The sequence below is a fragment of the Erpetoichthys calabaricus genome, chromosome 4, assembly GCF_900747795.2.
Source record: "Erpetoichthys calabaricus chromosome 4, fErpCal1.3, whole genome shotgun sequence".
In the NCBI taxonomy this organism is placed as follows: domain Eukaryota; kingdom Metazoa; phylum Chordata; class Cladistia; order Polypteriformes; family Polypteridae; genus Erpetoichthys; species Erpetoichthys calabaricus.
The window spans coordinates 293,902,851-293,915,711 of NC_041397.2; the positions used below are offsets into that span (position 1 = coordinate 293,902,851).

The window sequence follows — 12,861 nt, forward strand, 5'->3', positions numbered from 1 at the left end:
ATACAAGTATAGCGCCATTGAGCATGTGTTTTGTTTAAACGTTTTGACTTTTGTTGTAATTCAACAGGATTTTGCACAGTTGGCACCTCAAACGTTCAAAATTTGCCCTACCTCATCATATGCCCCACTACTATATATGTATATGTGTATACTAGCTGTGTTGGCAAAAAGCAACCCGAAGCCTCCCTAGCAGTTTTACTATATTCATGAATTTGGAGAGGCGTCAGCTAACTCTTAAGAATTACCCAATACAGAGGACATTTGCCCACCTGTGCTTGCTGTCCCACTGGCATTCTTAAGAAGACACTGGCAATACCATACCTTAGCCGTATCGCTGGCATATGAGTCCTGTTAACCTTTGTCTTGAGTAAATACCTCCAGATAGACAATGTTTTTAGTGAAAACTTCAAACCTTGCCCTGCATTTGCTTCATTTCAATGTTGTGTGTCTACATCTGTGTCATTAGCATGACGTTGTTGTTGCACAGTGGCATTTCTTGCACACAGGTCTTTCATAGTGAGAAGTGCGCCATCTAGTGGCTGTGGATGAGCAAGAGCAGAGCAGACTGTTCCATACACCCACAGGTCTTTCATTTATATATGTCTAATATATATATTTATATACTGTATATATATATATATATATATATATATTGTCACACATGTACATGTAGGAGGAAGCTGAGTGGACCAAGTGGAGGCAATTACCCACCAGGCCAAGGGGTGGTGGGGTGCATTAATCCTACTTCAGTTATCTATACAGGCCAGATACAGGAAAACCTACCAGACGCACCATCAATAACATCACTTCCGGTCACGGTGTCACAAATGATGTCACTTCCGGTTCAGGACCCATGGACGACATCATTTCCGGTTCCGGCCACGGATGACGTCAATTCCGGTTTTGGCCTTTAAAGCCGCCATCATTTCAACATCCTGTCAGTTCAGTTCTGGACTCAAAACAATGCACATGTGTGCGCTTTCAAAATCCTTTTACAGCCAGGGACAATATATAGGTGGCTACCCCATACCGTTTTGTGTGTGTCGAGGCCGTTCATTTCACAATATATACACACACATATATATAAATATATATACACACACACACACACACACACATATATACGAGGGGGGACCCAAAAATAACTGGAATTTTGTTGTTGTTAGGTTATTTATTTATTTCCGATTATTTTTGGGGACCCAAAAATAACCGGAATTTTGTTGTTGTTAGGTTATTTATTTATTTCCGATTATTTTTGGGTCCCCCCTCGTATGTATATTGTGATGGATGGCTGGGGATCATGCCCTGCCGGGAAGCCTGGAAGAACAAGGAACTGAGAGAAGGGCAATTGATTCCCCGGAACATGAGAGGGCAGCCCCCTCTAGGTTGCTTCGGGGCCACGGGCTCGGGGCTTTGAAGCTCAAACTTGTTGGGGTCCATGGCCACTGCCAGATCTGCAGCACTTCCACCACACCCGGAAGTGCTGCCAGAAGAGGAGCGGAATTTGTATGCAGCACCTCTGCCACACCTGGAAGTGCTGCTGGAAGCTAATTGAGAGACACCTGGAACATTTCCGGGTGCAGTATAAAAGAGGCCACCTCACTCCAGAAGATGAGCCAGAGTCGGGTGGAAGGTGGACGACGCATGCCGAGAGGATTGAAGGCAGCAGAAGAGAAGAAAAGGAACCCCAAGTCTCCTAAAGCCTGGGAGCTCTGCACTTCTGCCACACCTGGGAAGATGGGGGAAGATCCTTCCAGTGACACCCAGAGTGCTTCCGGGTGCTCATGCGGCACTTCCGCCACACCAGGAAGTGCCGCTGGAAGAACGTCATCAAGCACCTGGAGCACATCTGGGTGAATATAAAAGGGGCCGCCTTCCTACAGTTGGGAAGCTAGAGTCAGGAGCTGGAGCAGGACGAAGCTCCAGTGGCTGGAGGAAGAGAGGTGGCCCACGGACAGTGAGAGAGAGGCCCGTGTTGGGAGTGTTTGGTGTGGGAGCACTGTGTGCTGTGTGGGACTTTATTATAAGAATAAACGTGTGTTTTGTAAAGTGCTGGTGTTTGTCTGATGGTGTTTGGACCCGCGCTCATAATATGTATTGTTACGGGAGGCTGGGGGCCAGACCCAGCCGGGCCACCTGGAAGGACCGGGAGGTGGTGTATACGTCCCCTGGGCCACAAGGGGGCAACCGCCTTGGATGTTGAAGGGACCACGGGGAAGGAGCAAGGAGGCTCAAACCCACTGGGGCCCATGGCCACCTCCATGGGGTGCCCTGAGCATCATGGAGCCCGGGAGATCGACACTTCCACCACACCTGGGAAGGTGGAGGAAGGACCTTCCAGGGACGCCCGGAGTGCTTCCGGGTGCAAGGGCAGCACTTCCGCCACATCAGGAAGTGCTGCCGGAAGAGTGTCATCAGGCACCTGGAGCACATCCGGGTGGAAATAAAAGGGTCCATCTTCCTGGGAACTAGAGTCGGGAGCGGGAGCAGGACGAAGCTCCTGAGTGGAGAGGAAAGGCAGCCCACGGAGACTCAGAGAAAAGCCCGTGTGGAGGGTGATTGGTGGTGGGAGCACTATGTGTTGGGCGGACTTTATTTGTGTGAATAAATGTGTGTTTTGTAAAGTGCTGGTGTTAGTCTGATGGTGTTCGGACCCGCGCAACGTTAGGGGCATCGCCTCTGACGCTGACATCCGAGGTTCGATTCCCGAGAGGGAGTGCAGTGGAGTGTGTACACCTGATGAGCACAGAATGAGGGCGAAACACGTGTCGTGTACTCTTTGCATTTATTTGACAGTAAACTATTTCAACCATATATATATATATATATATATATATATATATATATATATATATATATATATATATATAATATATCTATATACACACACACATAATATTTCAGGGTACATATAAATGTGAAAGACATCAACACAATTTATAGCTGGAAATTGATACAAGCTTGCGTTTTGTGACTATGACTTCAAACTGTGATATCCAGAAGAAAGCGAATAGGACAACATTCATCATTTAAGAAAAGAAACCTGACCCCAGAGTCCTGCTCAAGAGCTATGGAAGCTGTAAATCTCCCATTCTACAGTTGACTAGACCATTAGACTGTGAATTGCTGGGTAGCGGTTCAATCTCCCACTATGACTCACTGCATGGCCTTGAGAATTTCACTTTGCCTGCCCGTGCACACAACACCCTTGATTTATGGTTAGTCACTTAGGCTAAAAGCATTAGTTGAATAGACACATACTGTATATACTCAATTCACAATGCTGACCTATTAAAGGTGTCTGTTACATTTGGGCAGGGTTGCTAAATTATTCTTTAATGAACTAAGTTAATATGAGATAACATGCTAAGAATTCAAACACCAGTATATCTACTGTACACATTTACTTGGACAGCAAGGTTAACAAGTGCTTGTCTTTTATGCAGATTTTGCTGGTGAAGATATATTTAAGGCCTCTTTATGGAAATGTATGCAGTCTTAGTGGCTGGTTGTTTCTTTATTATTTGTTAATGTATCTCTGACCTAGGTAGAAGTATTTCAGTAAAAACTTTGCAAAGCTTTATAAAAATACATTACTTTTACTGTCATAAATAGACTTTTGTTTTGATTGTTTTGTGTTTTTTTTTAAATATTTTTTTGTTGTCCTCTAACATTTTATAACACTTATTTTAGGGGTGGTAGAAGACAAGGAATCATTTGTTCACATTTGTTTTGGAACTTAATGCATTTTTAATGATTTTGAAAATAAATAGTGTTCTCCTTGTTTTTCATATGAGTACCACCATTTTGAGTGTTTTTAAGTGATGGATGCTATGCCATTGCTGGGTAGAGTCATCCAGAAGTGTTTGGCATATGAAAGCTCCTGATCAGAGGTATAAAAGTCAAGCTGTACACTTCGTGGTTGTCCAAGGTTGTGGATTCTCCTACAAGACCTTTGCATTTATGCTTTGCTCTTGTTAAATTCGTAGTTACAAATAGTTTTGCTCTGCTTTTAGACTTTGATTTACAATTCATGATATGGCTCCTTTTTATTGTTATCAAAATTCCACACACAGGCTGATAACATTAAGTGAACTAAAGCAGGCTTAGAGCTTGATGAGCTCTCAGAAATCTCTGGGTCCTGATGGTTTCCCCACAGAATTTCTTTCTGCTTTTTGGAAGCAGCTGTTTGTCTCTTCCATATACTGAATTCTGCCATTTCCATGTCTCTCCTTAACTCAACTATTAATAGGGTTATAATCTCTTTCTTCTGTCTCAGCAAGCTAAAGATTCTACAAAAATGTACAAATAATTGGCCCATTTCATTAATGAACTCAGATGTTAAGCTATATTGGCTTGGCAGGCAGTTTGTTGTAATGGGTAAGGCTTTGGACTTCAACCCCAGAGTTTGTGGGTGCAAATCTCCCTACTGACACTGTGTGACTTGGAGCAAGTCACTTGACCTACCAGTGCTCCAATTGGAAAACCAAAAGAAATGGAACCGATTCTATCATAAATGTTGTAAGTCGCCCTGGATAAAGGCAAACTAAATTACTTGCTCATCAACTACAGCCAGTCATCCAAAAAAGAATTTTTCCTGAACAGATGGGTTTTATTAAGTCCCGATATGCAGCTAACAATGCAGAGAAGACTTTTGATTAAATGAATTGGTGCTTCCTTTGGTAAAATGAGTAAAATGGGCTTTGGGGAAAGCTTTGTGAACTTAATTAAAACCCTCCATTCATAGACATTGTTCATTTTGTTTATTAATTTGGAAACCCTGACCCCCATCATATTTTGCAAGGAAGTCCTCCATGCTTCTTTTCAATCTCTCTTACTTGATCCTCTGGGTTCAGTTCTCTGTAACTCTAAAAATATCACTCAGCCAGTCCCATCTCCTCATACATCTACTCTCTATATATAAAATCCAAAGCCTAAAAGTGCAATGATTTTATGTCACATTTTTTGTCACTCTTTAAATCGGGCTTATTTTCAAACTTAAACATATATGTTTGGTATCATTCTTTTCAGAATTTATCGAATTTTAATGTGATGTTGTTTGATTTTCAGATTCTTATTCCATTTTTAAATTATAAACTAAAATATCAAGGACTCACGTCTCGCAAGATGAGACTTTGTGCTAAAACATTTAATCATGCCTGGGGCTGGAAATAAAAAACTATAAAAAGTAATAAAAAGAGTAGGACAGCTGCTGTACAGGCTTTTAAATGTTCGAAGTGCTGCGCGAGATGCAGATCACCCGGCACGGCAGCAGCAGCAGCAGCAGCAGCAAGCCAGCAGCTGATCGAGCAAAGAAGAGGTAAAAACAAATTTTATTTGTTTCCCATTGTATCACCATTTAAGAGGGAGTTTTGGAGGAGCAATCACATCTCCTTGGGGTGCATTCAGCCCCCCTCTTCACAACACAAGTGGCTGGCATACAGTGCAGGCCACGGGGGTTGTCGAGCTAAGCGAGTAGGGGGTAACCCCCCAGTATGTATATATGATTGAAAATAGTTTTACTGTCAAATAATGCAAAGAGTACGCGACACGTGTTTCACCCTAATTCTGGGCTCATTAGGCATACACACTCACTGTACTCCCTCTCAGGAATCGAACCTCGGACGTCAGCGCTACAGGCGAAGCCCCTAACGTTGTGCCACGGCATGTGGTTCGTACATTTGAAAGCATGTAGAACAGGGTAATTACATTCATGGCATTCGTAGTCTGAATCACAATCTAATTGTATGGGTGGTTACCTACCAGGTAACGCTTGTGGATGGTCAGCAAGTCGGCTAACATCCGCCACGGTGCCCTCTTTCAGTTGCGAGAAGCAGATCATAGAATGGTTGAAAATAGTTTTACTGTCAAATAATGCAAGGTTCAATTCCCGAGAGGGAGTGCAGTGAGTGTGTACGCCTGATGAGCCCAGAATTAGGGCGAAACATGTGCCGCGTACTCTGCATTATTTATTAAAATAAAAACCTGGGGATTTCTCAGTTTTTTTATTTTTAATAAATTTGCAAAAACCTCAAGTAAACTTTTTTCACGTTGTCATTATGGGATGTTGTGTGTAGAATTCTGAGGAAAAAAATTAATTTAATCCATTTTGGGATAAGGCTGTAACATAACAAAATGTGGAAAAAGTGATGCACTGTGAATACTTTCCGGATGCACTATATGTCATTACTTTCAGGCAGAAACCAGTGTTTGCTTCTGCCAGTACAAAATCCTTTATGCCATACTTTGTGGGCTTGTCTGGCATATATTGTCAGAAAAAAAGGCATCCCTTTCATTTTATCACAGATTCATGCACAGACAAATCACGGCTAGGCTGATAAAATGGTTTATATGTTGGTTCCACAATGCCAAGCAGGGCCTGAACTTTATGCATGGCGTTATAGCCTGGCTCACCCCTTGGGATTTAGTTCTGGTTATCACAGAAGTGAATAAAACTTTGCAGCAGCACGTACCTATCATCACGTGGCATAACCTGTCCAAAGCCACCAGGGGACAAAGCACGTTTGGACCAATGCTCCCTGAAGTTATATCACCAGTCTAGTCCCATCTCTATTTTTAATGCCACAAAGCCCTTCATCTTGTCCTTTGTTGTGGGTTTCCACTTTGAAAAACAAGAATGCGGTGCAAGTGCAGCCCGTGATTCAAAAAATTGCTCTGCATACCTGTTTGTCTCGTCTGACTGTAGCTGAAAAGTAGCATCAGGAGAGAGCAGCCTGAAGTAGTCCAGCGACTGGTAATCTGTCATGTCCAACAGTGAGCCATGCTATCTTGTGAAGTCCGGTAGCCAGTTTGGCTCCCATGGATCAATGTTTGGGTATTCCTCCCACACGAACCTTGTCGTAGGTGCGTTGGCTGCACGAATGCGCTCAGCTGGTAGCCGATCAGCTGGGGCGGCATCGGCTGGTGTCCGATCAGCTGATGCCAGTTCCTCACACTCTTGTTCGATCTCCTGATCACTGTCAACAAAATCAGATTCTGAAAAATCAGAGTCCAACTCTGCGATAATGCGCAAAACATCGTCTGCTGAGTATTTTCTTTTCTGCACTCACTTCGCTCCCTCGTGAGAAGTCAATGCCATCTTGCCTTTGTTTACATTTGTTTAAATTTCGTAACTCACGCATATGTAAGGATTAGATGACGAGTCAATTAGTCTAACATTCCTCCCGAGCAGAGATAGATAGATAGATAGATAGATAGATAGATAGATAGATAGATAGATAGATAGATAGATAGATAGATAGATAGATAGATAGATAGATAGATAGATAGATAGATAGATAGATAGATAGATAGATAGATAGATAGATAGATAGATAGATACTTTATTAATCCCAAGATGCCTGTAATGTAACAGTGAGTTTTGTCTCTATTAACAGCTCATTTTCGCCCTTTACCCCTGGATGTTGACTTTTGTCGACATGCGCCCTCAACCCCTCCTGTTAACAAAAGTCGACGTCCGCCCTAAAAGAGTTAAGGTCCTCATGCAAAATCCTCCTCAAAGACGTGTTTGAAATGCCTAAGGCAGAAGCAAGTTTGCACACTGAACATCCTTTACAGCTTGGATGTTTTCATGCATTCGTGCAGTCCTAGGACAGCCTGGAGATTTTCTGTTCAATGTTGTACCTGTCTGTCTAAATTTAGTAACCCACTGAAGAATTGTTTTCCAATTTGGGATGTCACTGTTAGGAGAAATGCTGAAGGTGTGTTGCGTAGTGATGATGGATTCATTGTTTTTGAAGAACGCATGTTGCTTACTGAAAATGACAAGGAATTGCCTATGAAAGGACCCCACCCCAGCCACCTCGGCTGCCTCTACCTCACGTAATGACCTTGAGAAATGTGGTATTTTATTTTGGCTCACCCTGTATATATATTCTGTATAAACACAGAACCATTCAGGCACAAAGTCAACAGTCCCGAAGGAGTAGCAAATCCACGGATGTGCAATCGTGATCAGCCAGCAGTAGGAACAGCTTTGCATTGTTCATCGTCCATCAGGTCTGTAAGAGGCTTCATACTTCTATTAGGGATAGCTGCATGTAATCAACATCACTACAGTACTACGTTTTTATGATATGACATTTCAGATGTTAATGCAATAAAAGTACTACTCACAATGTTATGTTATACATGTGACTAGCCTTGGTAGAGCCAACCAAATCGCTTAATGTGGATCTAAAAAAATGATTATGTCAAAGTCAAAATACAGGTCAGCCATTAATAAGCAAAAGGCGTACAGTGCTAATGAACAGCTCACCTACACACACAGGATCTGAATAAACAGGAGAACCAACTCCAGTAATGGAGAATCACAAGGGCTACGTTGTACTCTTACTAAAGATCAGAACTAACATCTCAGTTCAAAGCACTTATTGAGCCCACCTGGAGTAACTGTTCCCAGTCTGCAGATCTGTTAGGAGGAGATCTCCACCTCTGGGGTGTGGTTTAACAATCTTAGTAGCAGAATTCTTTTTAAAGTGCCTGCATATTGGGTGCTTTTCAGAATGAGTGTGTATGTTATTTTTATGTTCTAAGATCCGAACAAATCCTGCACAAGCGAAAAAATCAACTAACTGGAAAGTTATTAATCAGAGAGCGTGGGTGAAAACTGGAAGCTTGCAGAAGTGTGTTTCTGTCAGTGGGTTTTCATTAAACAGAAAAAGAAAATTCCATATCTAATTGAGTCACAGAGGTATCCAAAAAATGAATAGTGGAGTAGTTATATTCAAGTGTGAATCTCAGATTTATCGATAAATGTATGAAAAACAAAGAGTATGGACTTGAATTGATACACATTCATGTGTGCCTAAATGTGGTTACATTTGTTTATATATATTTTATTATATATGTTGTGACAGATTGAGGCCCTTGTCGTCCTCTTGAACCCTCTGACTCGACTCCAGACACCAAGTAAAAGTCCAATATGAATTTATTTGGACAATAAATAGTGCACAAAGCACCCTCCACTCCACAATACTCATAAATCAATAAACAAACCACAATAATCAATAATCAATCCTCCACACTCCCAGACACTTCGCCACCCTTCCTCCCAGCTCAGCTCCGTGTACTGGTATCCCAGAGTCCTTTATATAGTCCCTGACCCAGAAGTGTTTCTCCCTTCTGTCCATGTGATCATGAACACTTCCGGGTCGGATAAAAAACTCTCTTTTCTTCACCCAGGAAGCACATCATTCCCTTTGTCCATGTGACTCTGACGTACTTCCTGGGCGTAAGGTAAACAGTCTCTGTGTCTCCTTGCAGCGTCCCCTAGCAGCCCCCACGGCATCCAGCAGGGTTAAGGATAAAAACTACATTGTCCATGATCCCCTGCTGGCATTCTGGGCATCTCCATGCTGCAGGGAAGGCTCCACCTGGTGGCCTGGGGGTATTGGCCAGGATGAAAGGCCAGCCACATATCACAATGTATATACGCAGAATGGTGGCTCTGAGGCTAAGGATCTGTGCTGGTATCCAAAATGTTGTTGGTTCAAATCCCATTACTGCCAATGGAATCCTACTTACTGTGTACAGTACCCTTCATAATGTTTTGGACTTAAAATTGCAAATCACATTGCAGACTTTCATTTAAGGGGATTTGTATACATTTAGGTCACAGCATGTAGAAATGGCAACACTTTTTCAACATGGCCCCCTATTTCAGGACACCATAAGGTTTGGACACCGCAATGGCAGATCTATTAAAGCCGATGTCATATTTCAGACTTTGGCGCATATCCCTTGCATGCAATTAGTGCTTGAAGTTTGCGATTCACAGACATCAACAGGTGCTGAGGAGTCTTCTCTGGTGATGGTTGGCCAAGCCTCTAATGCAGCCATCTTCAGCTCCTGCTTTTTTTGGAGGCTTCTCCCCTTAACTTTTCTCTTCAGCTTATGGAGGGCATTCTTAATTGAATTTAAATCAGGTGACTGGCTTGGCCAATCAATAATTTTCCATGTTTTAGCTATGAAAAAACTCACATGTTGCCTTAGCAGTATGTTTGGGTTATTATCTTGTTGGAGGATGAAGTGCTGTCCAACGAGTTTGGAGATATTTACTGGAACTTGAGCAGATCAGATGGGTCTGCACACCTCAGAATTCCTTGTGCCCCTGCCGCCAGCAGTTCCATCATTAATGAAGAGAAGTGTGCCAGGACCTGTGGCAGCCATACATGCTCAAGCCATAACACCCCCAGCACCATGTTTAACAGATGAGGTGGTCTGCTTTGGATCTTGGCCAGTTCCTTCTCATCTCCACACTTTGCTCTCGCCATCACTCTGACAGTTCATCTTTGTCTCGTCTGTCCACAAAACCATTTCCCAGAATTCTGCAGAATCTTTGAAGTCCTTTTTCTCAAACTGTAATCTGGCCGTCCTGTTTTTGTGGCTACCTGCTGGTGTTCATCTTGCAGTGTGTCCTCTGTATTTCTGTTCATGAAGTCTTCTGCTGATAGTCGTCTCTGACACACACACACATCTTCCTCCTGAAGACTGTTTCTGGTCTGTCAGGCAGGCGTTTGGGGCTTTTCATGATGTCATCAGCAGTGGTGGTCTTCCTTGGCCTATCAGTTCCTTTGTGATTACTGAGCTCACCAGTGTGTTCTTTCTTATTAATGATATTCCACACAGTTGATTTAGTGAATCCTAATGTTTTACTGATGTCTCTAATGGTTTTTATATATGTCAAAAATAATTGTAACCATCAATGTAAAAAAAATAACCATATAATGTACAGAACAGCCAAGCAAAACGACCCCTTTTATTGGCTAACTAAAAAGATTACAAAATGCAAGCTTTCGAGGCAACTCAGGCCCCTTCTTCCATATAATGTATTAATTTAAGATTCTTTTCTTTGTTTTTTGTTTATTTTGTACATCAAATGTATCATAGTGTACTGCTATTGAACTGGTTGGGTCAATAATACATGTTTGTTTATTCTTAGAAACACAATTAACTCTTGATTGACAGTTGTATGTTATTCTGTTTAAATGAATCCAATTTCTGCCATTATACAATTCATTTCCTAAACCCATCCATTTATTACTGACCTCATTTAGTCTTATTTAGGATCATTTAACATTGAAGCCTACTTACCACGAGGACACAACACGTGAAGTAACCGTGGATGAGGCACCAGTTCTTCACACTGCCCAGTTACACACGCGTGCACCCGCATGCACTATAACCTAACACGAATGTTTTTGGGATGTTGGAGTAAATTAGAGCCCTTGGTGAAAACAAGGATTTGACCTCATGAAGTTGTGACCACTGTGCCACCACGTCTCACTATATGAGGTCTGAAGTTCGCAAACTCATCCTAGAAAAAGTGCTGCATACCACATTGCTGAATATCACGACGGTCACCTGCAAAGTACTCCCTTTGGGAAGCTCTGCACCAACGCCAGCGCCTAGTCCGCTCTTCAAAGCAATTTTGGAACTCTTTTTCTGGAATGGCCATCAGAGCTGTTGTCATATTACGCTATGTCTTCCTTTCAATATTTCCTTCATCTTCAGGTAAAGAAAAAAGGTAATTGTGGGCCAGATCAGGTGAGTAGGAAGGGTCTTCCAATACAGTTATTTGTTTACTGGCTAAAAACTCACAGACAGACTTACAGACCCTAACCCTAACCCTAACGCTCACAGACAGTGCCATGGGGTTTGTTTGTTCCTCTAATGCAAGCTTCGACATTCTCGTGAAGGCACACAAGGACATGCAACAAGAATAATGAACGCCACTCAGCAAGACACCGCCACACATCGACGCGAACACAGCTGTGAGACACTGATATACCAAGTTTGTGAAACCTTACCGAGCTGATTGTACTGTACTTCTGACATAAGCACCCAGTGGCAAGTTCGCACACTTAATTGTCAGAGATCGTGCAAAAACATGCCGTCCACACCATCAAAGTTGGTAAATATTCATATGTCTTACCACATTAGGGTAATTCTTGTACTTTTGAATATATGTTAAAGAGTCTGAATGCTTACACATGCATGATTGTCAACTGAAGAACAAATTGAGATGGCGTGGTTGATTAGAAATGGACATTTCACAGAAGGTGATTATGATTGAGTTTTACATTGTTAATGAAGACATTATCTGTCTGCTGCACAACGGACTTTTATTTTAAAGTTTTGTGCAACCTACAAAATGTTTCATACTAGAGCTTTCCGTACTTTTTACCCTTCAGACAGCTCCCAGATGTGAGTCCCTTATCAAGGGGAATGAGGCAGACATAGAAGGCCTGGCAATTTTCTGAAGGTGTTTTGTGGACAGGTGTATCACAGTTGGCTACCCAGCCAATCAAACTCAGACTGCCAGCGCTCATTCTTCTCAAGTAGTCACTTCTCTTTCTAGAGACTCCGCTTCATGCTGGGGAGTAGAAGGGTTGCTATTTTTATGCTCCAAACTAGAATGTGCATATGGAGCTGACGTGAATTATCCCGAGAATCAATCAGGTTTAGACACTGGGGTCGGAGCCGCTGCACTGTTTTAACTGAAGTGACTGAACATGCCATTTGTGGCCACTCTCGGTTCCTTACATGTAAAAGAAACAGCTACCACATTTTCGGTAGTCCCCCATGGAGTGACTTGAACCAGTCAAATCAGATGTCTTGATAAACCTTAACATTTGCTACTTGAAATGAAGCAAGCTGACAGAATCATCATGTTTGGTTGGAAACTAAGGGATGTTCTTCGGGAGGCCACTGTGACTTCAGCTGGGTAAAGGAGTGTACTAATGTGTAAAGTAAATACAGCTTTGTGCTCTGAGAATTGTAAGAAACAATGCTGCTAAATGAAATCTTGCACAATACCTATAAATGAGTAAAGCAGCT

General features: G+C 42.3%; 1 protein-coding gene across 3 annotated transcripts in view; it reads right to left on the minus strand.

Annotated features, from left to right (window-relative positions):
* The window catches only part of LOC114651263 (neural cell adhesion molecule 2-like), a 1,104,951-nt gene that overhangs the window by 182,730 nt on the left and 909,360 nt on the right, over nucleotides 1-12,861 (minus strand). The gene's annotated exons all lie outside the window — the stretch shown is intronic.